This window comes from Oncorhynchus kisutch, linkage group LG18, assembly GCF_002021735.2.
Source record: "Oncorhynchus kisutch isolate 150728-3 linkage group LG18, Okis_V2, whole genome shotgun sequence".
Classification (NCBI taxonomy): domain Eukaryota; kingdom Metazoa; phylum Chordata; class Actinopteri; order Salmoniformes; family Salmonidae; genus Oncorhynchus; species Oncorhynchus kisutch.
The window spans coordinates 74,193,772-74,217,269 of NC_034191.2; the positions used below are offsets into that span (position 1 = coordinate 74,193,772).

At 41.2% G+C, this 23,498-nt stretch overlaps 1 protein-coding gene across 8 annotated transcripts in view; it reads left to right on the forward strand.

Annotated features, from left to right (window-relative positions):
• The window catches only part of LOC109909803 (protein 4.1), a 120,285-nt gene that overhangs the window by 29,358 nt on the left and 67,429 nt on the right, over positions 1-23,498 (forward strand). The gene's annotated exons all lie outside the window — the stretch shown is intronic.

Below are 23,498 nucleotides of genomic sequence, written 5' to 3' on the forward strand. Positions count from 1 at the left end.
GAAAATGTGACGTGCCGGCGTCGCATCATTTACAGTAGGTGACGAAGCGGATTCCTTGCACCAACAAATACTGCTCAGGTGTAGAGCAACATTAACCTTTAAGACGAATAGAAATGTACATATTTATTTAGTCTTTGTATCCAGTGTCCCACATTGTACTTTAGAGAAACCATGCATAGGCTGCTGTGTAGCCTAGTGTATGTGTTTAATTTGACTCGGGATACTGTATATTGTCCATGTGATCAAAACGCTCGATGCCTACTGCCTAGTAGCGACGGGTTCAAAAGTGTCTGGCCAAATAATACAATAACGCACGGATTCTTGCGCATCAGACAAAAAGTTGTCGGTTATATTCTGTTTGGAGAGTTGTGCGCTTTTGTGTGCTCTTTACTATTGCGTAATGCGTTACGTCTAGCGGTTTTGTTACTGGTAGACTAGACTATATCACTGGCGTATAACAGTTATGACTTGCAATCGTGAAGTTCCGGTCTCGGTTTTCGGGATGTGCTTCTGCAATGCGGTGGGTGTGGTCTGGCTGTTCCGTAGATGGAGAACGGAGATGAGAGGAGAGAGGAGAGCGCCTATGTGGCCGCTTTGCCCTGGTTTACCCGTCTGATGGGGCGTTTTTCAGCCCACGTCATGGTTAGAGATTGAGAGCAGATGCTACAGTCACAGGTGATGGTGCATTGTGCAAAATGAGTCAGAAAATCTAGGTGTAGTTGGCCATTGTTTACTATTTTTGGATGTGTTTTGTTTTGGTCTCATCTTGCATTATGGGGCACCACAAAGGGGTTACAAATAGGCATGTGCTTGTGTGTGTAAATGTATAATAAACCATTGGTCAGATTTGTTTTATCATCACCTGATTTATGATGTAGAAAATACAAATTGCACCACAAGAACATGAAAAATTGCACCACACTGACATGAAATGATGTGGATGTTATGATACTACCTGCACCACTCTGCTTGAAATTAGATGGATGTTATGATAACTTCCTGCACCACTCTGCTTGAAATGAGATGGATGTTATGATACTGCCTGCACCACTCTGCTTGAAATGAGATGGATGTTATGATAACTGCCTGCACCACTCTGCTTGAAATGAGATGAATGTTATGATAACTGCCTGCACCACTCTGCTTGAAATTAGATGGATGTTATGATAACTGCCTGCACCACTCTGCTTGAAATGAGATGAATGTTATGATAACTGCCTGCACCACTCTGCTTGAAATGAGATGAATGTTATGATACTGCCTGCACCACTCTGCTTGAAATGTTTAAAGTCACGGGGCAACTGGAACCTTCATTATTTTCATAGCCTATTTGAAGAGGTAGGCCATCCAACATCCTCTGCCAACCCGGATGTTCTAGCTGTGTCTGAATCCTGGCTTAGGAAGACCACCAAAAATTCTGAAGTTTTAATTCCAAACTACAACATTTTCAGACAAGATAGAACTGCCAAAGGGGGCGGTGTTGCAATCTACTGCAAAGATAGCCTGCAGAGTTCTGTCCTACTATCCAGGTCTGTACCCAAACAATTTGAACTTCTACTTTTAAAAATCCACCTCTCTAAAAACAAGTCTCTCACCGTTGCCGCCTGCTATAGACCACCCTCTGCCCCCAGCTGTGCTCTGGACACCATATGTGAACTGATTGCCCCCCATCTATCTTCAGAGTTCGTGCTGCTAGGCGACCTAAACTGGAACATGCTTAACACCCCAGCCATCCTACAATCTAAACTTGATGCCCTCAATCTCACACAAATAATCAATGAACCTACCAGGTACCTCCCCAAAACCTTAAACACGGGCACCCTCATAGATATCATCCTAACCAACTTCCCCTCTAAATACACCTCTGCTGTCTTCAACCAAGATCTCAGCGATCACTGCCTCATTGCCTGCATCCGTAATGGGTCAGCGGTCAAACGACCTCCACTCATCACTGTAAAACGCTCCCTGAAACACTTCTGCGAGCAGGCCTTTCTAATCGACCTGGCCGGGGTATCCTGGAAGGATATTGATCTCATCCCGTCAGTAGAGGATGCCTGGATATTTTTTAAAAATGCCTTCCTAACCATCTTAAATAAACATGCCCCATTCAAGAAATTTAGAACCAGGAACAGATATAGCCCTTGGTTCTCCCCAGACCTGACTGCCCTTAACCAACACAAAAACATCCTATGGCGTTCTGCATTAGCATCGAACAGCCCCCGTGATATGCAGCTGTTCAGGGAAGCTAGAAATCATTATACACAGGCAGTTAGAAAAGCCAAGGCTAGCTTTTTCAAGCAGAAATTTGCTTCCTGCAACACTAACTCAAAAAAGTTCTGGGACACTGTAAAGTCCATGGAGAATAAGAACACCTCCTCCCAGCTGCCCACTGCACTGAAGATAGGAAACACTGTCACCACTGATAAATCCACCATAATTGAGAATTTCAATAAGCATTTTTCTACGGCTGGCCATGCTTTCCACCTGGCTACTCCTACCCCGGACAACAGCACTGCACCCCCAACAGCAACTCGCCCAAGCCTTCCCCATTTCTCCTTCTCCCAAATCCATTCAGCTGATGTTCTGAAAGAGCTGCAAAATCTGGACCCCTACAAATCAGCCGGGCTAGACAATCTGGACCCTTTCTTTCTAAAATTATCTGCCGAAATTGTTGCCACCCCTATTACTAGCCTGTTCAACCTCTCTTTCGTGTCGTCTGAGATTCCCAAAGATTGGAAAGCAGCTGCGGTCATCCCCCTCTTCAAAGGGGGGGACACTCTTGACCCAAACTGCTACAGACCTATATCTATCCTACCGTGCCTTTCTAAGGTCTTCGAAAGCCAAGTCAACAAACAGATTACCGACCATTTCGAATCTCACCATACCTTCTCTGCTATGCAATCTGGTTTCAGAGCTGGTCATGGGTGCACCTCAGCCACGCTCAAGGTCCTAAACGATATCTTAACCGCCATCGATAAGAAACATTACTGTGCAGCCGTATTCATTGATCTGGCCAAGGCTTTCGACTCTGTCAATCACCATATCCTCATCGGCAGACTCGACAGCCTTGGTTTCTCAAATGATTGCCTCGCCTGGTTCACCAACTACTTCTCTGATAGAGTTCAGTGTGTCAAGTCGGAGGGTCTGCTGTCCGGACCTCTGGCAGTCTCTATGGGGGTGCCACAGGGTTCAATTCTTGGACCGACTCTCTTCTCTGTATACATCAATGAGGTCGCTCTTGCTGCTGGTGAGTCCCTGATCCACCTCTACGCAGACGACACCATTCTGTATACTTCCGGCCCTTCTTTGGACACTGTGTTAACAACCCTCCAGGCAAGCTTCAATGCCATACAACTCTCCTTCCGTGGCCTCCAATTGCTCTTAAATACAAGTAAAACTAAATGCATGCTCTTCAACCGATCGCTACCTGCACCTACCCGCCTGTCCAACATCACTACTCTGGACGGCTCTGACTTAGAATACGTGGACAACTACAAATACTTAGGTGTCTGGTTAGACTGTAAACTCTCCTTCCAGACCCATATCAAACATCTCCAATCCAAAGTTAAATCTAGAATTGGCTTCCTATTTCGCAACAAAGCATCCTTCACTCATGCTGCCAAACATACCCTTGTAAAACTGACCATCCTACCAATCCTCGACTTTGGCGATGTCATTTACAAAATAGCCTCCAATACCCTACTCAACAAATTGGATGCAGTCTATCACAGTGCAATCCGTTTTATCACCAAAGCCCCATATACTACCCACCATTGCGACCTGTACGCTCTCGTTGGCTGGCCCTCGCTTCATACTCGTCGCCAAACCCACTGGCTCCATGTCATCTACAAGACCCTGCTAGGTAAAGTCCCCCCTTATCTCAGCTCGCTGGTCACCATAGCATCTCCCACCTGTAGCACACGCTCCAGCAGGTATATCTCTCTAGTCACCCCCAAGACCAATTCTTTCTTTGGCCGCCTCTCCTTCCAGTTCTCTGCTGCCAATGACTGGAACGAACTACAAAAATCTCTGAAACTGGAAACACTTATCTCCCTCACTAGCTTTAAGCACCAACTGTCAGAGCAGCTCACAGATTACTGCACCTGTACATAGCCCACCTAAAATTTAGCCCAAACAACTACCTCTTTCCCAACTGTATTTAATTTTTATTTATTTATTTATTTTGCTCCTTTGCACCCCATTATTTTTTTTATTTCTACTTTGCACATTCTTCCATTGCAAAACTACCATTCCAGTATTTTACTTGCTATATTGTATTTACTTTGCCATCATGGCCTTTTTTTGCCTTTACCTCCCTTCTCACCTCATTTGCTCACATTGTATATAGACTTGTTTATACTGCATTATTGACTGTATGTTTGTTTTTACTCCATGTGTAACTCTGTGTCGTTTTATCTGTCGAACTGCTTTGCTTTATCTTGGCCAGGTCGCAATTGTAAATGAGAACTTGTTCTCAACTTGCCTACCTGGTTAAATAAAGGTAAAATAAATAAATAAATAAAAAAACGTGTGCCCATACCAATACTTACTCTTAACGATTAGCGGACATGGACGTAAGGTCCACAGAATAGTGATTGTCATGGCTTCCCTTACATTAGTCGCATGGTAGGGTTGTGTTGTTGTTCCAGTGATACCTCTTCAGAAGGTGACTCACTCAAAGCCTGTTGATGTCAAACAGAGAGAAAATAAACAAACTGGCATAGATTTCTGTTGTGCTTTTCACTAATACCTGCCCAATATCCTTTATCTTGGCCAGAACTCAGCCGACCATTGGTCAATATTAGCGAAATAGCTTTCATTTTAACATAGCAAAATGTTCAACGGTTATAAGATTTTGGATAGTAGAAAGTGGCATTGCAGTGCACTTTTAAACATTGTATAGATCTCTTCAGTCTAGGAGCAGTGGATCTGTACAATTTTCCTTGGATGTGTCGTATCCCCGTGTCCCATGACTTTGATGGATGACTTAAAGTGATTTTATGCTGACTACGGACTACTGCAACAATACTGCTACTGTGCTGAGGTGGAAGGTTACATGGGAGAATGTCACATACACAATCTCCTATCATAACCAAAAGGTTTATAGTGTGTTATATTCAGGCTATTATTGTAGGGGACCAGTGGACCTGGCATCCAAATGATAATGCTTGGTCTCGATTTGTCAGTCTGTGGACCCTTGTATACATCTTGTACGTTTTCCCATCCTGGATGTTTCCCTGTGTGTACTCTTGGAAAGCGTTGTGTGATTGTGAACAGTTGGTAATCAGCCATGTGTCCTTGCTGAGAAGAGTTAATTGGCTTCGGTCTCCTGTGTCTAGTGTTTCAATCACTGGGATGTAGGCTACAGTTGAACAAGTCACAGAGTAGCAGCCTTCTTTTAGGCTACAGTAAAACAAGTCACAGAGTAGCAGCCTTCTTTTAGGCTACAGTTGAACAAGTCACAGAGTAGCAGCCTTCTTTTAGGCTACAGTGGAACAAGTCACAGAGTAGCAGCCTTTTTTTAGGCTACTGTGGAACAAGTCACAGAGTAGCAGCCTTCTTTTAGGCTACAGTGGCACAAGTCACAGAGTAGCAGCCTTCTTTTAGGCTACTGTGGAACAAGTCACAGAGTAGCAGCCTTCTCAGAGCAAAGCAGGAAGAAAGTGAAGCTACTGGGGCATTTCTGTCAATGGCAGGATAAAGGCATTCGGTTGTGCACCCTTATCTCATCCAAGAGAGTTCACAGTACTTTTAGGCTGCCGCTATGCAGTGTAAGTACACAATTACTGCATGGAGACTAATTTATACGATCAGATATGCTTTATGTAATTTATGCTTAGCAGAGCTTGCTGCATCCACTTGTTTGTGACTCAAGGAGGTGTGTCTTAGCACAAGGGCACCATGGACAGCACCACAGGCTTTGACGAGACAATCAGACCCAGTTCAAGTCCTGTAACACTGTTGTGGGCACTGGAAGGGCCATTGAAGGTCAATCAGGGAGCCTTGTAGGTGTGCTGCTGCTTTGTCATCAGAATAATTCAATGTCATTGAAACAGATATATGCAGTTTCACAAAACACTGCCGTTCCTTTCCCTGATGCAGCCTAAGCGTTGAACCATAAGCAGTTTAGAGGAACTTAACACTGGTTATGTAAAGGTTTGGTAGTAACCTTTACGTTACAGCAACAACTAGGAACATAACTTGTTATTGTCCTTATACCATGTTATGACCACTTTATTCTGTGCTTAATGTGAAGCGCTATCCAAGGTTTTGTAGAGGTTGTATGTAGGTTTTTGGAGGTTGTATGTAGGTTTTTGGAGGTTGTATGTAGGTTTTTGGAGGTTGTATCAAGGTTTTTGTAGAGATTGTATCTAGGTTTTTATAGAGGTTGTATCTAGGTTTTTATAGAGGTTGTATCTAGGTTTTTCGAGGTTGTATCTAGGTTTTTGGAGGTTGTATCTAGGTTTTTCGAGGTTGTATCTAGGTTTTTGGAGGTTGTGTCTAGGTTTTTATAGAGGTTGTATCTAGGTTTTTGGAGGTTGTATCTAGGTTTTTATAGAGGTTGTATCTAGGTTTTTATAGAGGTTGTATGTAGGTTTTTGGAGGTTGTATGTAGGTTTTTGGAGGTTGTATCAAGGTTTTTGTAGAGATTGTATCTAGGTTTTTATAGAGGTTGTATCTAGGTTTTTATAGAGGTTGTATCTAGGTTTTTCGAGGTTGTATCTAGGTTTTTGGAGGTTGTATCTAGGTTTTTATAGAGGTTGTATCTAGGTTTTTGGAGGTTGTATCTAGGTTTTTATAGAGGTTGTATCTAGGTTTTTGGAGGTTGTATTTAGGTTTTTATAGAGGTTGTATCTAGGTTTTTGGAGGTTGTATCTAGGTTTTTCGAGGTTGTATCTAGCTTTTTCGAGGTTGTATTCTCCATTTCTAATAGTAGTACTCTGGCAGTGTATAGGCCTATAGACAGTATATAGGCCTATAGACAGTATATAGGCCTATAGACAGTATATAGGCCTATAGACAGTATATAGGCCTATAGCTCTATATGGATTATAATCTTCACAGTATGCAGAGGGGCTGTCCTACATTTTTTGAATGACAGCCTTTAAGCACCCTCTGTAATTGTCTGGATCTGTGGATATTACTGTAACATCTAACTCCATGTGGTGCAATCCTGCTTTAGATTCCATGGGAGATATTCTTTACGATAAGAACAAACAGAAAAACAGTTGGAGCTTAATATGCCGATCTGATCAGTACATGCATTTTTCAAAATTAGGATCTAAAATCCAATCATTCCATTTTTTTTCTATCTTATAATTATTCTATTTTTAGCCATCTTAACCAGGTTCTGTTTGCAGTTAGATGGACCTGATTGAATAATTCATTTTTCTCATTAGTGAAATGATATTGGCTTTTTTTTGAAGAGGTCATTTGGTGGTGAGCATGCCTCGTCAATAATGTTAACGTCATCAGTATTAGGCTATATGAAATCCTCTGCTATTACAATGTCTGTTTTCTTTGCTTTGCCTTCAATGGGGTAGGGTTGCTAGGTTACAGTAGCTGACTCTTAATGATACCTAATATTTTTTTTTAATTAATTAAAAAACGTTGTTTTTGTAATTGCAATTCTGTTCTCTTAATTTCAGGAAAGTAGTGATTCATGTTTGTGTAGATACCAAGTATTGGACTAAGTCCTTATTCATGAGCAGTGTGGTTTTGGTCCATCAATGTAAAATGTGTAAACCCATATAATAATTGGGTTCATCTAAACCATGTCAGCTGATTGGACCTCTCTCCCATCCAGATCAATGTTGCCCTCAAGACCCTTTTTCATCTGTCCTTGTCTTATTTAACCTACTTGCACAAAACAGGTTTCTTCCGTGATAGGCCTTAATTACAGAAGTCCAGAGAGGACCTATTAACAAAAAATATATCATTCCCTCGTTATGTTGAGATCACAACTTATTTATCTCATGATCTCTACATAACGAAAGTTGTTTTGTTGAGATCACGAGATAATCAAAAATACCACGCGTCATCCATTTATATGTTCAGATTGACGATAACCCCCCCATCAAGGAGCCCTGTGGCTGCATTGATCGCAATGCGCTTAAGGGACATTTAAGCCCTGAACGATGCCTAACAGGCATACTGTCTCCCAGGCTGCATGCCGCCCCCCAAAACCACAGCCAATCGCATGCAAGGAACAATGTTGCTAACTTGGCTAGTATTGCGAGCTAGCTTGCGATCTATGCTGGTTGTCAGCTTGCATAACTGATATGTGTATAATTATAAGGGACACTTCATGTTTTGTGGATAATATTTACATTTACACTGGGCGAGCGCCATTCCTGACAGGCTGATCAGATTAAACTTCAGCCTCAAAGGCGGATAAGTCAGGATGCTGACTTTTAGGCCGTTTTATAGGTCAGGCTCCTTACAGGCAGATTAGCTGTTAAAGTACTTTATAGACAGATACATATCTGGTCCAGGAGGTGAGTTCTATTCCTGGCAGGCTGATCAGACTCAATAGATGTCAGGATGCTGCCTTGTATGCTTTCATATGTAAGGCTCCTTGCAGAATGCCTACAGGGCAGCATCCTGATGTATCAGCCTCTAAGCCTGCTATTGAATCTGATCAAGCTCTGAGGCGGAAATTGAATCTGATCAGCCTGTCAGGAATGAAGCTCACCCAGTGTAAATGTAAATATTATCCACAAAACATGAAGTTTCCCTTACAATTATACACATATCAGTTATGCAAGGCAACAAACAGCATAGATAACACGCTAGTTAGCTAGCTAGGTATCCAGCTAACAAGACTAGCTAGCTAACTAGCTTGCTAGCTCACTCGCTCACTCGCTCGTTCACAAGACTAGCCAAGTTAGCTGTGTTGTTGCTTTCATGTGATTGGCTGTGGTCTCAGGGGTGGCACACTACCTGAGAGACAGGGCTGCCTGTCAGGCATCGTTCATGGTTTAAATGCCCCATAAGGGCGTAGCTCCCCCACGAGCTCTTAGCTCAAGGTAAGGGACATTTACCTTGCTAAATTTCTCATTTTTAAACTGATAATGAGCTCCAAACACAAATGAAAGCATGATGTTAGCATGAAATGTAGCCAAACAGATCTTTGTGTAGCAATCAGTAGAAACGTATGTGCTGGTCCACCGAGGGCTCTGCCGTCTCAGCCATACTGTCAATCTATCATCAATACGTCACTCCTATTTATATAGTTTCTCTTGTGATCTCGACAAAACAACTTTTGTGATGTAGTGATCGTGAGATAAATAAGTTGTGATCTCGACATAACGAAGGAATATTTTTTTAAATTCATATGTGCTCTCTGGACTTCCGTACTTGATACAGCGCGTTGTAACAGACAGAATCCATGACGTACATCAACTCCCCTCAGTGTGTTTATTCAACTGTACCCCCCCCCCCCCCCCCATCTCCCTGTGAGGTCTGGGGAAGAATCCTGCCTCTGTGCGGGCTGCTGGCTGGTTAAATTGAAGGGCTCTTTGGTAAAGAGGACCAGCTGCTGCGGTGAACTGGGTAATTGTCTGGAGCGGCTCTGAACTCTGCTGGCCCACCGGTACCATTAGTGGAACAGTAAGATTAAGGGGGATGCCATACGGAGAAGAAAGCAATCAAATTGAAGGAGACAATCTGGGCCTTTGGGAGTAATTCAAGAGAGAACAGCAAGGTGGAGGAAGCAAGTGTAAGATACAATTCTATTTGAAGAGGGGACATAGGCTGTTGGTAGTCTCTGTGCTGTAAATAGAGATAGGAGAAGAAGGGTTCAGATGCTATCTAGTCAGAGGAGTTTGTTTTCTTTGAGATACTTTGAGCATTTGATTGAGACTGCCCGGAGTGCTTAATTGGTGAGGTTTCCACTTCTGTGGCTATTCCATTTTCACCAGAATAACTCAATCAAACGCAGCTTGAGTATTTGAATGAAAACAAACACCATTTGAACCCAGCTGTGTCTGACTTGAAGACAGCCCATAGTTTGATGCTATATGTTCTCTAGAAGGGTCACACAGTACCTCAGGCAGAGAGACAGACTTTTGATAAGTACACTCCGGATACAGTAAGCCAGTAAATGTCAGAGCGGCCATCTTTTTCAAACAGCTGTCTGCATTCCAGCTGTGAGTGGAGAGAAGGCCGCATGCCGGAGACAGTTTCGCTGGGCTGAGTCACAGACTATAGATTGTAGTGTAACAGATTCCAGTACACACAGGGATTCTCTGCACAGCTATGCTCAACCCGGTCTGTATTGACAGCCTTGCTAATTTTAGGCCCCAACTGGGGAGGGAGAGAGAGAGAGAGAGAATATTCATTCATTCATGCCACAATGGTAGTCCAGAGAGACATTTTCCCCTGGGACTTGTGTGCAAAATACCATACATCAGTTTCCACCAGAGGTTGGAGAAGCTACCCATTTGTTTTAGATAACATGTTATTTTTTGTGGAACTACTGGGTTTTTGTCTCTGTGAGGAAATTCTCTTGACTTTCTCCCTTTGATCATTGTTGGTTTTCACCTTGCTTCATTGGCCATGAAAGTTGACTAATTCTGGTTGAAACATTTTTACTCCTCTGAGAAATAAATTACCTTGAAATGATGGCTTGAATAATTCATATTTCTGCTTACTACGAAGATAGAGAAATGTAAAATGTTCATGATATTTCAAGCAAATATATAGTATGGCTACATTTACAACATTTTATGATTATAATTTCCTGTATCAGAAAGGATTTCCTGACCTTCATGGGTGACACAATCTATCTTGTTATATTTTCTTGTTCGGCAGTAATGTCTGACTCTGCTGTTGCAATATTAATCCAACAGAAGACTGCTGTGCTGAACCAAACTCCCTCTGTTCAGCCTGGACTATCTGTAATCCTGCCATAGTAACTGCCACAGCAATGGACATCTTTGTCTTTTTTTTCTCCCAGGCTAATTTTATCACGGTGTAACAAGAGTGATTGTGTTTTATGGAAATATGGTGCACAGTAGCCTACATGTTGTATGACATCTCTTCAGTGCTGTATCTTACGAATGTTGTAGTTAGAGCGCATCATTTGGGCTGAAGCAATGTCAGCCCATCTTGTATAACTAAGTAGTACTAGTAACACAAGTGTTATGACCACAAAAAAAAAACAGCTTTTCTCAAGAGCGGAATTGACTTGCTATGGATGGAGGCCATCCTTTTATTAAGATAAGCCTATAACTCAGGGCCGTATTCCATTTGTCACGTTGGCATAAATGATTCGGGAGACAGGCACAGGAATGCGTAATAGCTTTTTTTATTTGGCCCAAATTACGGCGTGTCGTGTAAAGACACGGGGATGAAGACCAAACAAACATGTACACAAAACACGGGATTGAAACCCCAAAAAAAGAGTGAGGAGTACCTCGAAAAAATAACACTAGCACAGTGATTACCAACATGGGATGAAACCCATAATCATCTGCGCAATCCACAAGGGCACGAAAGTCCAAAACATACAGCACAGGTACTCACACGCACCAACGGACATTGGAACAATAATCGACAAGGCCGTGGAATCCAAAGGGCACATATATACAAATACTAATCAGTGGGAATAGTGTGCGTGATGAATGTTCCGGAGGGAACCCGTGACACCATTAAACCTACAGTAGTAATACGGTGAAGAGAAGAATGTTCTTGCACAGCGAGAAAGCATTTAAAGGGGAATTACACACCAAAATAAAAAATGGTATTCTGGAGTGATTTAAGCGTTGACATGGACACAGAACATCCATTTTCCTTGTTTCTTTATGAATAATTGTAATATTGAGAGTTTAAAAAAAGACAAATATCCCAAACCAGGAAAAAGAAAACAGAGAAAACAGAATAAAAAAAACCCACAAAATATCATTTTATGGGTCCTGTCATACCAAATACTGTTTATGAACCAAACACATCTCTTGGACCCGGGGGAAGACATGCTTGCGACTTGTTTCATTTAAAAAAAAGTAGCTCTCATGCTAGAAAAGGTTGGAGTCCCCTGACTTACACTGTGTAAATGAAACATTCTTGACTTAGTAGTATTTTTTTGTACATTACACTGTTCAGTCAGAAACAAGGAAGGCATACCTGGGTTTGATTGAATAGGGCTCCTAGAAACTAAGCCCTTTTTCTACTTACCCAGAGTCAGATGAAGTCCTTGGATACCATGTTAATGTCTCTGCATGGTCAACGCAGCACATGCAACAATGATGACGACAACGATGCTGTACCAGTAGACTCCCAGTCATTGCTCTAAATGCTAGTTAGCAATGGCTCACGGAACTACCATCAAACACAGAGAAATGTTTATTCATATTCATCTGACTCTGATTAGTAGAAAAATAGTTTAATTGCCCAAAAATACAAATAAAGGACTTAATTTAGGGCTGGGTGGTATACCGTATTTTATGATATACCGGTATTGATGCACGGACCTGTTTGGGTTTTTACTTTACCTTCTATAATGGTATTTAGCCCACCTGTACATCGCCCATCTATAATTTAGCCCAAACAACTACCTCTTTCTCTACTGTATGTATTTATTTATTTTGCTCCTTTGCACCCCATTATTTTTATTTCTACTTTGCACATTCTTCCACTGCAAATCTACCATTCCAGTGTTTTACTTGCTATATTGTATTTACTTTGCCACCATGGCCTTTTTTTGCCTTTACCTCCCTTATCTCACCTCACTTGCTCACATTGTATATAGACTTATTTTTCTACTGTATTATTGACTGTATGTTTGTTTTACCCCATGTGTAACTCTTTGTTGTTGTGTGTTGAACTGCTTTGCTTTATCTTGGCCAGGTCCCAATTGTAAATGAGAACTTGTTCTCAACTTGCCTACCTGGTTAAATAAAGGTGGGGGGAATGTGGGATGTTTGTTTGATGTGATATGCCGTGTGTAAACGTCCGTTTTATATGTTTTACTCCGCCACTTGAGTCATCTCTCTGCTCTGGCTTTCTCCACGCCGCTTTCCACACAGACCTAGCCCCGCCCCCTGTCACTCAATGAGCGCATTTGTTGTTCCTCTACCACGTGACACTTCGGCTCAGTCTGCATGGTCAACGCAGCACATGCAACAATGATGCTGTTTTCACTTTGCTTATTATAAATCCTCTAGCGTTCTATAATTACACTATTAATTTGTGTTTCATACATCTTTTCTTAGCAAGTTGGGTCTAAATCTTGTTAACCACTAATGCTAATTGCTAGTGGTCTGGCTAGATAGCTAGCAAATACATTTACTGAGTCAGAGCAAACCAATTAGCTATACATCCTGATAATACCAGTGATGGTGTAGACCCATATCAGCATGTTGTTTGTGCAACAGTATCTTCTAAATCAAAGAGGAATACGTGAGGCATGACTATGTTAGCTACTTGAAGTAGCTAAGAGAAAACAATCAATGTAGCCAAAGATTATAGGGTCTCCTAGGAAACGCTTACCAACACTTTGGTCTTAACCTGTCACAATAACTCCTCCCTGGCAATTCCATTGTCATGTCAAACAACACTGTATGCAAAGTGACCACTATCATATTCTTACTATTTCCATGATTCTAACAGTACACCTATGTCTTTTGCTCTAAATCGCAAGACATTGCAATTTTTTTTTTTAAAGGCCTAGATTGTATCGTGCAGTACTACGTGGCAGTGTGAAAATGATCTCAAATGAGTGCAGGAAATACAGAAAATGGTTTTGGGTTGAAGGTGAATTGAACAGTATAAACCAATTAGAATGGAGAAAGATTAATTGAAATCACTTAGAATGAATGTGTTGCAACCTTAGGATCACGCACTACTCATAAAGTACCTTAGGATCACTCACTACTCATAAAGTACCTTAGGATCACTCACTACTCATAAAGTACCTTAGGATCACTCACTACTCATAAAGTACCTTAGGATCACTCACTACTCATAAAGCACCTTAGGATCACTCACTACTCATAAAGTACCTTAGGATCACTCACTACTCATAAAGTACCTTAGGATCACTCACTACTCATAAAGTACCTTAGGATCCCTCACTACTCATAAAGCACCTTAGGATCACTCATTACTCATAAAGTACCTTAGGATCACTCACTACTCATAAAGCACCTTAGGATCACTCACTACTCATAAAGTACCTTAGGATCACTCACTACTCATAAAGCACCTTAGGATCACTCACTACTCATAAAGCACCTTAGGATCACTCACTACTCATAAAGTACCTTAGGATCACTCACTACTCATAAAGTACCTTAGGATCACTCACTACTCATAAAGCACCTTAGGATCACTCATTACTCATAAAGTACCTTAGGATCACTCACTACTCATAAAGTACCTTAGGATCACTCACTACTCATAAAGCACCTTAGGATCACTCACTACTCATAAAGTACCTTAGGATGATCCCCCAGCAAGTACCTTATGATCACTCACTACTCATAAAGTATCTTAGGATCACTCACTACTCATAAAGTACCTTAGGATCACTCACTACTCATAAAGTACCTTAGGATCACTCACTACTCATAAAGTACCTTAGGATCACTCACTACTCATAAAGCACCTTAGGATCACTCACTACTCATAAAGTACCTTAGGATGATCCCCCAGCAAGTACCTTATGATCACTCACTACTCATAAAGTATCTTAGGATCACTCACTACTCATAAAATACCTTAGGATCACTCACTACTCATAAAGCACCTTAGGATCACTCACTACTCATAAAGTACCTTAGGATCACTCACTACTCATAAAGTACCTTAGGATGATCCCCCAGCAAGTACCTTATGATCACTCAACACTCATAAAGTACCCTTAGGATCACTCACTACACATAAAGCACCTTAGGATCACTCACTACTCATAAAGTACCTTAGGATCACTCACTACTCATAAAGCACCTTAGGATCACTCACTACTCATAAAGTACCTTAGGATCACTCACTACTCATAAAGTACCTTAGGATGATCCCCCAGCAAGTACCTTATGATCACTCAACACTCATAAAGTACCCTTAGGATCACTCACTACACATAAAGCACCTTAGGATCACTCACTACTCATAAAGTACCTTAGGATGATCCCCCAGCAAGTACCTTATGATCACTCACTACTCATAAAGTACCCTTAGGATCACTCACTACACATAAAGCACCTTAGGATCACTCACTACTCATAAAGTATCTTAGGATCACTCACTACTCATAAAATACCTTAGGATCACTCACTACTCATAAAGTACCTTAGGATCACTCACTACTCATAAAGCACCTTAGGATCACTCACTACTCATAAAGTACCTTATGATCACTCACTACTCATAAAGTACCCTTAGGATCACTCACTACACATAAAGCACCTTAGGATCACTCACTACTCATAAAGTACCTTAGGATCACTCACTACTTATAAAGCACCTTAGGATCACTCACTACTCATAAAGTACCTTAGGATCACTCACTACTCATAAAGTACCTTAGGATCACTCACTACTCATAAAGTACCTTAGGATCACTCACTACTCATAAAGTACCTTAGGATCACTCACTACTCATAAAGCACCTTAGGATCACTCACTACTCATAAAGTACCTTAGGATCACTCACTACTCATAAAGTACCTTAGGATCACTCACTACTCATAAAGCACCTTAGGATCACTCACTACTCATAAAGCACCTTAGGATCACTCACTACTCATAAAGCACCTTAGGATCACTCACTACTCATAAAGCACCTTAGGATCACTCACTACTCATAAAGTACCTTAGGATCACTCACTACTCATAAAGTACCTTAGGATCACTCACTACTCATAAAGTACATTTAGATCTTATATTATTAAAAAACAAAATACCTTCAAATAATGTCATACCATCCATTTTTGATGTTTGGGCCATATATATATATATATATATATATATATATCACTCATCACACGCTCCAGCAGGTATATCTCTCTAGTCACCCCCAAAACCAATTCTTTCTTTGGCCGCCTCTCCTTCCAGTTCTCTGCTGCCAATGACTGGAACGAACTACAAAAATCTCTGAAACTGGAAACACTTATCTCCCTCACTAGCTTTAAGCACCAACTGTCAGAGCAGCTCACAGATTACTGCACCTGTACATAGCCCACCTATAATTTAGCCCAAACAACTACCTCTTTCCCAACTGTATTTAATTTTAATTTATTTATTTATTTTGCTCCTTTGCACCCCATTATTTTTTATTTCTACTTTGCACATTCTTCCATTGCAAAACTACCATTCCAGTATTTTACTTGCTATATTGTATTTACTTTGCCATCATGGCCTTTTTTGCCTTTACCTCCCTTCTCACCTCACATTGTATATAGACTTGTTTATACTGCATTATTGACTGTATGTTTGTTTTTACTCCATGTGTAACTCTGTGTCGTTTTATCTGTCGAACTGCTTTGCTTTATCTTGGCCAGGTCGCAATTGTAAATGAGAACTTGTTCTCAACTTGCCTACCTGGTTAAATAAAGGTAAAATAAAAAAAATAAAAAATAAATCACTACTCCTCCAGCAGACTCATCACTACTCCTCCGGCAGACTCATCTCTACTCCTACAGCAGACTCATCACTACTCCTACAACAGACTCATTACTACTCCTACAGCAGACTCATCACTACTCCTACAGCAGACTTATCACTACTCCTACAGCAGACTCATTACTACTCCTCCAGCAGACTCATCACTACTCCTACAGCAGACTCATCACTACTCCTACAGCAGACTTATCACTACTCCTACAGCAGACTCATCACTACTCCTACATCAGACTGTAGGAGTAGTTAAAAAGGATGTTCCACTCCCCACTTTTACCCTTCTGACTTTACCTTTGGAGAGATATCCGTTTCCCCATCAGTCAACAGGCCACAAATCAGAGCGGTTAATTTCAAAGTCTACTGCCCTGGTTTAATGTGGCCGTAAATTCTATTAGATTCTATCCGCTCAAGGACACTCTTTTTACCTCTTTGAATTATCCCCTGACGTTTAGTTCTTTGCCTTGTCAATGCACTATTTTCTGTAATGTTTAGAGAAATGTGTCTATTGTTTTGAAGAAAATACACATTCTTTCTCTATATGTTAATTGGAATGGATTATACAATATTTGCAGTCACCGTTAGACTAATGAAGCTAAGGTTATGCAAGTGAGGGAAACGTTGTCTAGTTTTTAAAAAAAAAGTTCTAATGAGCATTTTTAGCATTAGGCTAAAATTCTGTGTGATTTGTTTGTTAATATCTGACAACATCCACACTGGCAGGTGGAGCGTCTTTACAAATCAATGCTAATATCTGACAACATCCACACTGGCAGGTGGAGCGTCTTTACAAATCAATGCTAATATCTGACAACATCCACACTGGCAGGTGGAGCGTCTTTACAAATCAATGCTAATATCTGACAACATCCACACTGGCAGGTGGAGCGTCTTTACAAATCAATGCTAATATCTGACAACATCCACACTGGCAGGTGGAGCGTCTTTACAAATCAATGCTAATATCTGACAACATCCACACTGGCAGGTGGAGCGTCTTTACAAATCAATGCTAATATCTGACAACATCCACACTGGCAGGTGGAGCGTCTTTACAAATCAATGCTAATATCTGACAACATCCACACTGGCAGGTGGAGCGTCTTTACAAATCAATGCTAATATCTGACAACATCCACACTGGCAGGTGGAGCGTCTTTACAAATCAATGCTAATATCTGACAACATCCACACTGGCAGGTGGAGCGTCTTTACAAATCAATGCTAATATCTGACAACATCCACACTGGCAGGTGGAGCGTCTTTACAAATCAATGCTAATATCTGACAACATCCACACTGGCAGGTGGAGCGTCTTTACAAATCAATGCTAATATCTGACAACATCCACACTGGCAGGTGGAGCGTCTTTACAAATCAATGCTAATATCTGACAACATCCACACTGGCAGGTGGAGCGTCTTTACAAATCAATGCTAATATCTGACAACGTCCACACTGGCAGGTGGAGCGTCTTTACAAATCAATGCTAATATCTGACCTGAATCTCACCGCAATGTTACGTTGTTCTCATTTCTATCCAGGCATTGTTGATTATAATTTACATTATTAGGATCATTTGCATCAGGCCTATGTTCTAATCTAGATCAGAAATTAGCCATCTTTCTCTAGCATTTTGTTTAATTTGAACAGGCATGCTCATGTCGCCTCTTGTCATAGCTAGTCTGCATCACTTCCCTTCCAGCTTTTACATCCGCTTTGCCCTGAAGCTCGGATATGAAAGAATCACTAAAAGTCATTTTGGAGATTGGTCTTTGGTATTGGCGTTTTTATTGCCTACCAATAGTTTCCATGCCAACGGGGTCCTTCTAGCTGGCCTACTCTAATCTGTCACCTGTTTGGTTGGAATACACAGAGGGAGAGCTTATGGTGTGACATCATGCTGCCTGGCCAACAGTGCACACTGACCTATATTACAGATAGTCGATTAAACCAAGGGAAGGTTCCACAGGCTTACACCCCACGGAGTCCATTTACAACCCTGCAAGGATAAGCCTTCTGTTGAATGCTCTGGAAAGACTGACTAGGGGATGTGTAGTTGGGTGGACCTCGGCGGTCTTTGTAGTGGCTATAGTTTTGCAATGGTGAGCATTTAACTGAATGAATGCATTATGAAATGAATGCAGTGAGTTCAACACCAGTTCATGACGTGTTGCTGAGAGTTTGTTTTTGTAAAATGTTCAAACAACTTCAGTGCAACATCGAGTTGGTTTCTCAGTAAAGCACATGGTCTGTTTCAGTAGTACCTGATGAACCCCGTATACTCTGACTGCCACGGGCCGCAGTGGCCAGGGTTGGGTAGGTTAAATGTAATCCGTTAGTTACAGTTACTAGTTACCTGTCCAAAATATGTAATCAGTAACGTAACTTTTGGATTACCCAAACTCAGTAACATAATCTGATTACATTCAGTTACTTTTAGATTACTTTCCCCTTAAGAGGCATTAGAAGAAGACAAAAATGTATGTTACCAGTTGAACGACATCTATTGCAGGATAAATCAATGTTAAAGTTGACATATCTGGCCATATATGGATGTTACATTTTACTTTATAGGTTGTTTATGTAGGCTTCTTCTAACCCATCACTTTCTATTGCATATAATAATATGATTAAATTATATCTTTACATTAAAAACCAATGTCTATCAGAATTACAATAAATGTTATACCCCTTAATCTTCAAGAATAGGACTTGGAAATATGGAAGTAAAGATTAGCCTACTTGTTTTATCTAAGCATAATCCCAAAACAAAGGATTTATTAGCCAGCCCAACTCTGTTGTTTATGATTTTGTTGTAACCACTCTCAGATTAATAGACAGCTGTGCACGCTAGGACTGACCATCCATGATATCAAAATTATTGTTATAACCATGTTATGAGGCTATACAGCGTTTGTTTATATTTACAATGTTTACAAACATTGGAGAAAAACAAGTTTATATTTTGGGTTCTGATTAGGTATAACAGTTGAATTAAACTCATGAGGCATTTATAAATGATATTCTTCAAGAATCATTGGATATATTTAAATATAATTTATAAGTCCAAAAATGGACACAGCAAATACAGATTGCCCCTTTAAATGTATCAAAAGCATGCAAGTTTGAGCGTGTGTCCATTAGGCCTATGGATTTATATTTTTATCAGCATGAATTAGATTGAGCAATAAAAGCCCCACTATTATTCCATAGGCTGGGATCCCCACTATTATTCCATAGGCTGGGATCCCCACTATTATTCCATAGGCTGGGATCCCCACTTTTATTCCATAGGCTGGGATCCCCACTATTATTCCATAGGCTGGGATCCCCACTATTATTCCATAGGCTGGGATCCCCACTATTATTCCATAGGCTGGGATCCCCACTATTATTCCATAGGCTGGGATCCCCACTATTATTCCATGGGCTGGGATCCCCACTATTATTCCATGGGCTGGGATCCCCACTATTATTCCATGGGCTGGGATCCCCACTATTATTCCATAGGCTGGGATCCCCACTATTATTCCATAGGCTGGGATCCCCACTATTATTCCATGGGCTGGGATCCCCACTATTATTCCATAGGCTGGGATCCCCACTATTATTCCATGGGCTGGGATCCCCACTATTATTCCATAGGCTGGGATCCCCACTATTATTCCATAGGCTGGGATCCCCACTATTATTCCATGGGCTGGGATCCCCACTATTATTCCATAGGCTGGGATCCCCACTATTATTCCATAGGCTGGGATCCCCACTATTATTCCATAGGCTGGGATCCCCACTATTATTCCATAGGCTGGGATCCCCACTATTATTCCATAGACTGGGATCCCCACTATTATTCCATAGGCTGGGATCCCCACTATTATTCCATGGGCTGGGATCCCAACTATTATTCCATAGGCTGGGATCCCCACTATTATTCCATGGGCTGGGATCCCCACTATTATTCCATAGGCTGGGATCCCCACTATTATTCCATAGGCTGGGATCCCCACTATTATTCCATAGGCTGGGATCCCCACTATTATTCCATGGGCTGGGATCCCCACTATTATTCCATAGGCTGGGATCCCCACTATTATTCCATAGGCTGGGATCCCCACTATTATTCCATAGGCTGGGATCCCCACTATTATTCCATGGGCTGGGATCCGCACTGTGTATCTGTTACAAGAGCGCATTTTTCACTGGCTGTCCATCTGGTTTAAAAAACAATGATTGATAGGCAGCTTAAAGTTCTTGAATTCAACCATTATTGAGTTTAAATACACATTTAGATTTGTGAACAGCCATCCACAACAACCACAATCCGTAAGGAGCAAATAGCTGAATGAGAGAGCAGCAGTGTGATTCACATCAATGAGCTACAGTGCCTTGCGAAAGTATTCGGCCCCCTTGAACTTTGCGACCTTTTGCCACATTTCAGGCTTCAAACTTAAAGATATAAAACTGTATTTTTTGTGAAGAATCAACAACAAGTGGGACACAATCATGAAGTGGAACGACATTTATTGGATATTTCAAACTTTTTTAACAAATCAAAAACTGAAAAATTGGGCGTGCAAAATTATTCAGCCCCCTTAAGTTAATACTTTGTAGCGCCACCTTTTGCTGTGATTACAGCTGTAAGTCGCTTGGGGTATGTCTCTATCAGTTTTGCACATCGAGAGACTGAAATTTTTGCAAAACAGCTCGAGCTCAGTGAGGTTGGATGGAGAGCATTTGTGAACAGCAGTTTTCAGTTCTTTCCACAGATTCTCGATTGGATTCAGGTCTGGACTTTGACTTGGCCATTCTAACACCTGGATATGTTTATTTTTGAACCATTCCATTGTAGATTTTGCTTTATGTTTTGGATCATTGTCTTGTTGGAAGACAAATCTCCGTCCCAGTCTCAGGTCTTTTGCAGACTCCATCAGGTTTTCTTCCAGAATGGTCCTGTATTTGGCTCCATCCATCTTCCCATCAATTTTAACCATCTTCCCTGTCCCTGCTGAAGAAAAGCAGGCCCAAACCATGATGCTGCCACCACCATGTTTGACAGTGGGGATGTTGTGTTCAGGGTGATGAGCTGTGTTGCTTTTACGCCAAACATAACGTTTTGCATTGTTGCCAAAAAGTTCATTTTTGGTTTCATCTGACCAGAGCACCTTCTTCCACATGTTTGGTGTGTCTCCCAGGTGGCTTGTGGCAAACTTTAAACAACACTTTTTATGGATATCTTTAAGAAATGGCTTTCTTCTTGCCACTCTTCCATAAAGGCCAGATTTGTGCAATATACGACTGATTGTTGTCCTATGGACAGAGTCTCTCACCTCAGCTGTAGATCTCTGCAGTTCATCCAGAGTGATCATGGGCCTCTTGGCTGCATCTCTGATCAGTCTTCTCCTTGTATGAGCTGAAGGTTTAGAGGGACGGCCAGGTCTTGGTAGATTTGCAGTGGTCTGATACTCCTTCCATTTCAATATTATCGCTTGCACAGTGCTCCTTGGGATGTTTAAAGCTTGGGAAATCTTTTTGTATCCAAATCCAGCTTTAAACTTCTTCACAACAGTATCTCGGACCTGCCTGGTGTGTTCCTTGTTCTTCATGATGCTCTCTGCGCTTTTAACGGACCTCTGAGACTATCACAGTGCAGGTGCATTTATACGGAGACTTGATTACACACAGGTTGATTGTATTTATCATCATTAGTCATTTAGGTCAACATTGGATCATTCAGAGATCCTCACTGAACTTCTGGAGAGAGTTTGCTGCACTGAAAGTAAAGGGGCAGAATAATTTTGCACGCCCAATTTTTCAGTTTTTGATTTGTAAAAAAAGTTTGAAATATCCAATAAATGTCGTTCCTCTTCATGATTGTGTCCCACTTGTTGTTGATTCTTCACAAAAAAATACAGTTTTATATCTTTATGTTTGAAGCCTGAAATGTGGCAAAAGGTCGCAAAGTTCAAGGGGGCCAAATACTTTCGCAAGGCACTGTAGATATCAATAAGAAGTGATATCCGTATCGCCTGTATGCTAAACCACTGCTCTCATCCTGACCTCCAAGCGTTTATTCAAATTGGATCATCTTTGGATGTCAACAGCAGTTGCACCATTACTTGTACATGTCTGTTACTCCCCAACCCTGGTAGGGGCCCTTTGTTGGTGGGGGTGTGTGTAAACCTGTCTTCACCTCAATTTTGACAAAACAGTATGTACCTGGGCTTGTCTGATATTTGACACTGTGACTAAAATATTGTTGAAACTGAGTAAAAAAAACTAAAATATTTGGTTCTTTGTGGGGTCATTTGTAAAACATCCGTGAGTTAAGAGCAGAGGTTTGAATCATATATTTTTGTCCCATATTGTGGTTTGAATTGTATATTTCTCTCCCATGTTGTGGTTTGAATCATATATTTTTGTCCCATGTTGTGGTTTGAATTGTATATTTCTCTCCCGTGTTGTGGTTTGAATCATATATTTTTGTCCCATGTTGTGGTTTGAATTGTATATTTCTCTCCCATGTTGTGGTTTGAATCATATATTTTTGTCCCATGTTGTGGTTTGAATCGTATATTTTTGTCCCATGTTGTGGTTTGAATCGTATATTTTTGTCCCGTGTTGTGGGGCACATAGAACTTTAACTATGACTGACAGGGCATCAACAGCTATGACAACCCTGCCACAGCCGTGTGTGTGCGTGTGTGCGCGCGTCCGTCCGTCTGTCCAGCCATGCAGGCCAAAGTTCACATACTAACGTCTCCCTCGCAGATTCATTACAGCATGGATACGTCATGAATGACACTAATACATATTCACAGTGATTCATGTGAAGTTAGCACATAGGAATCATAAAATGGTAATAGGTTGTTGATATG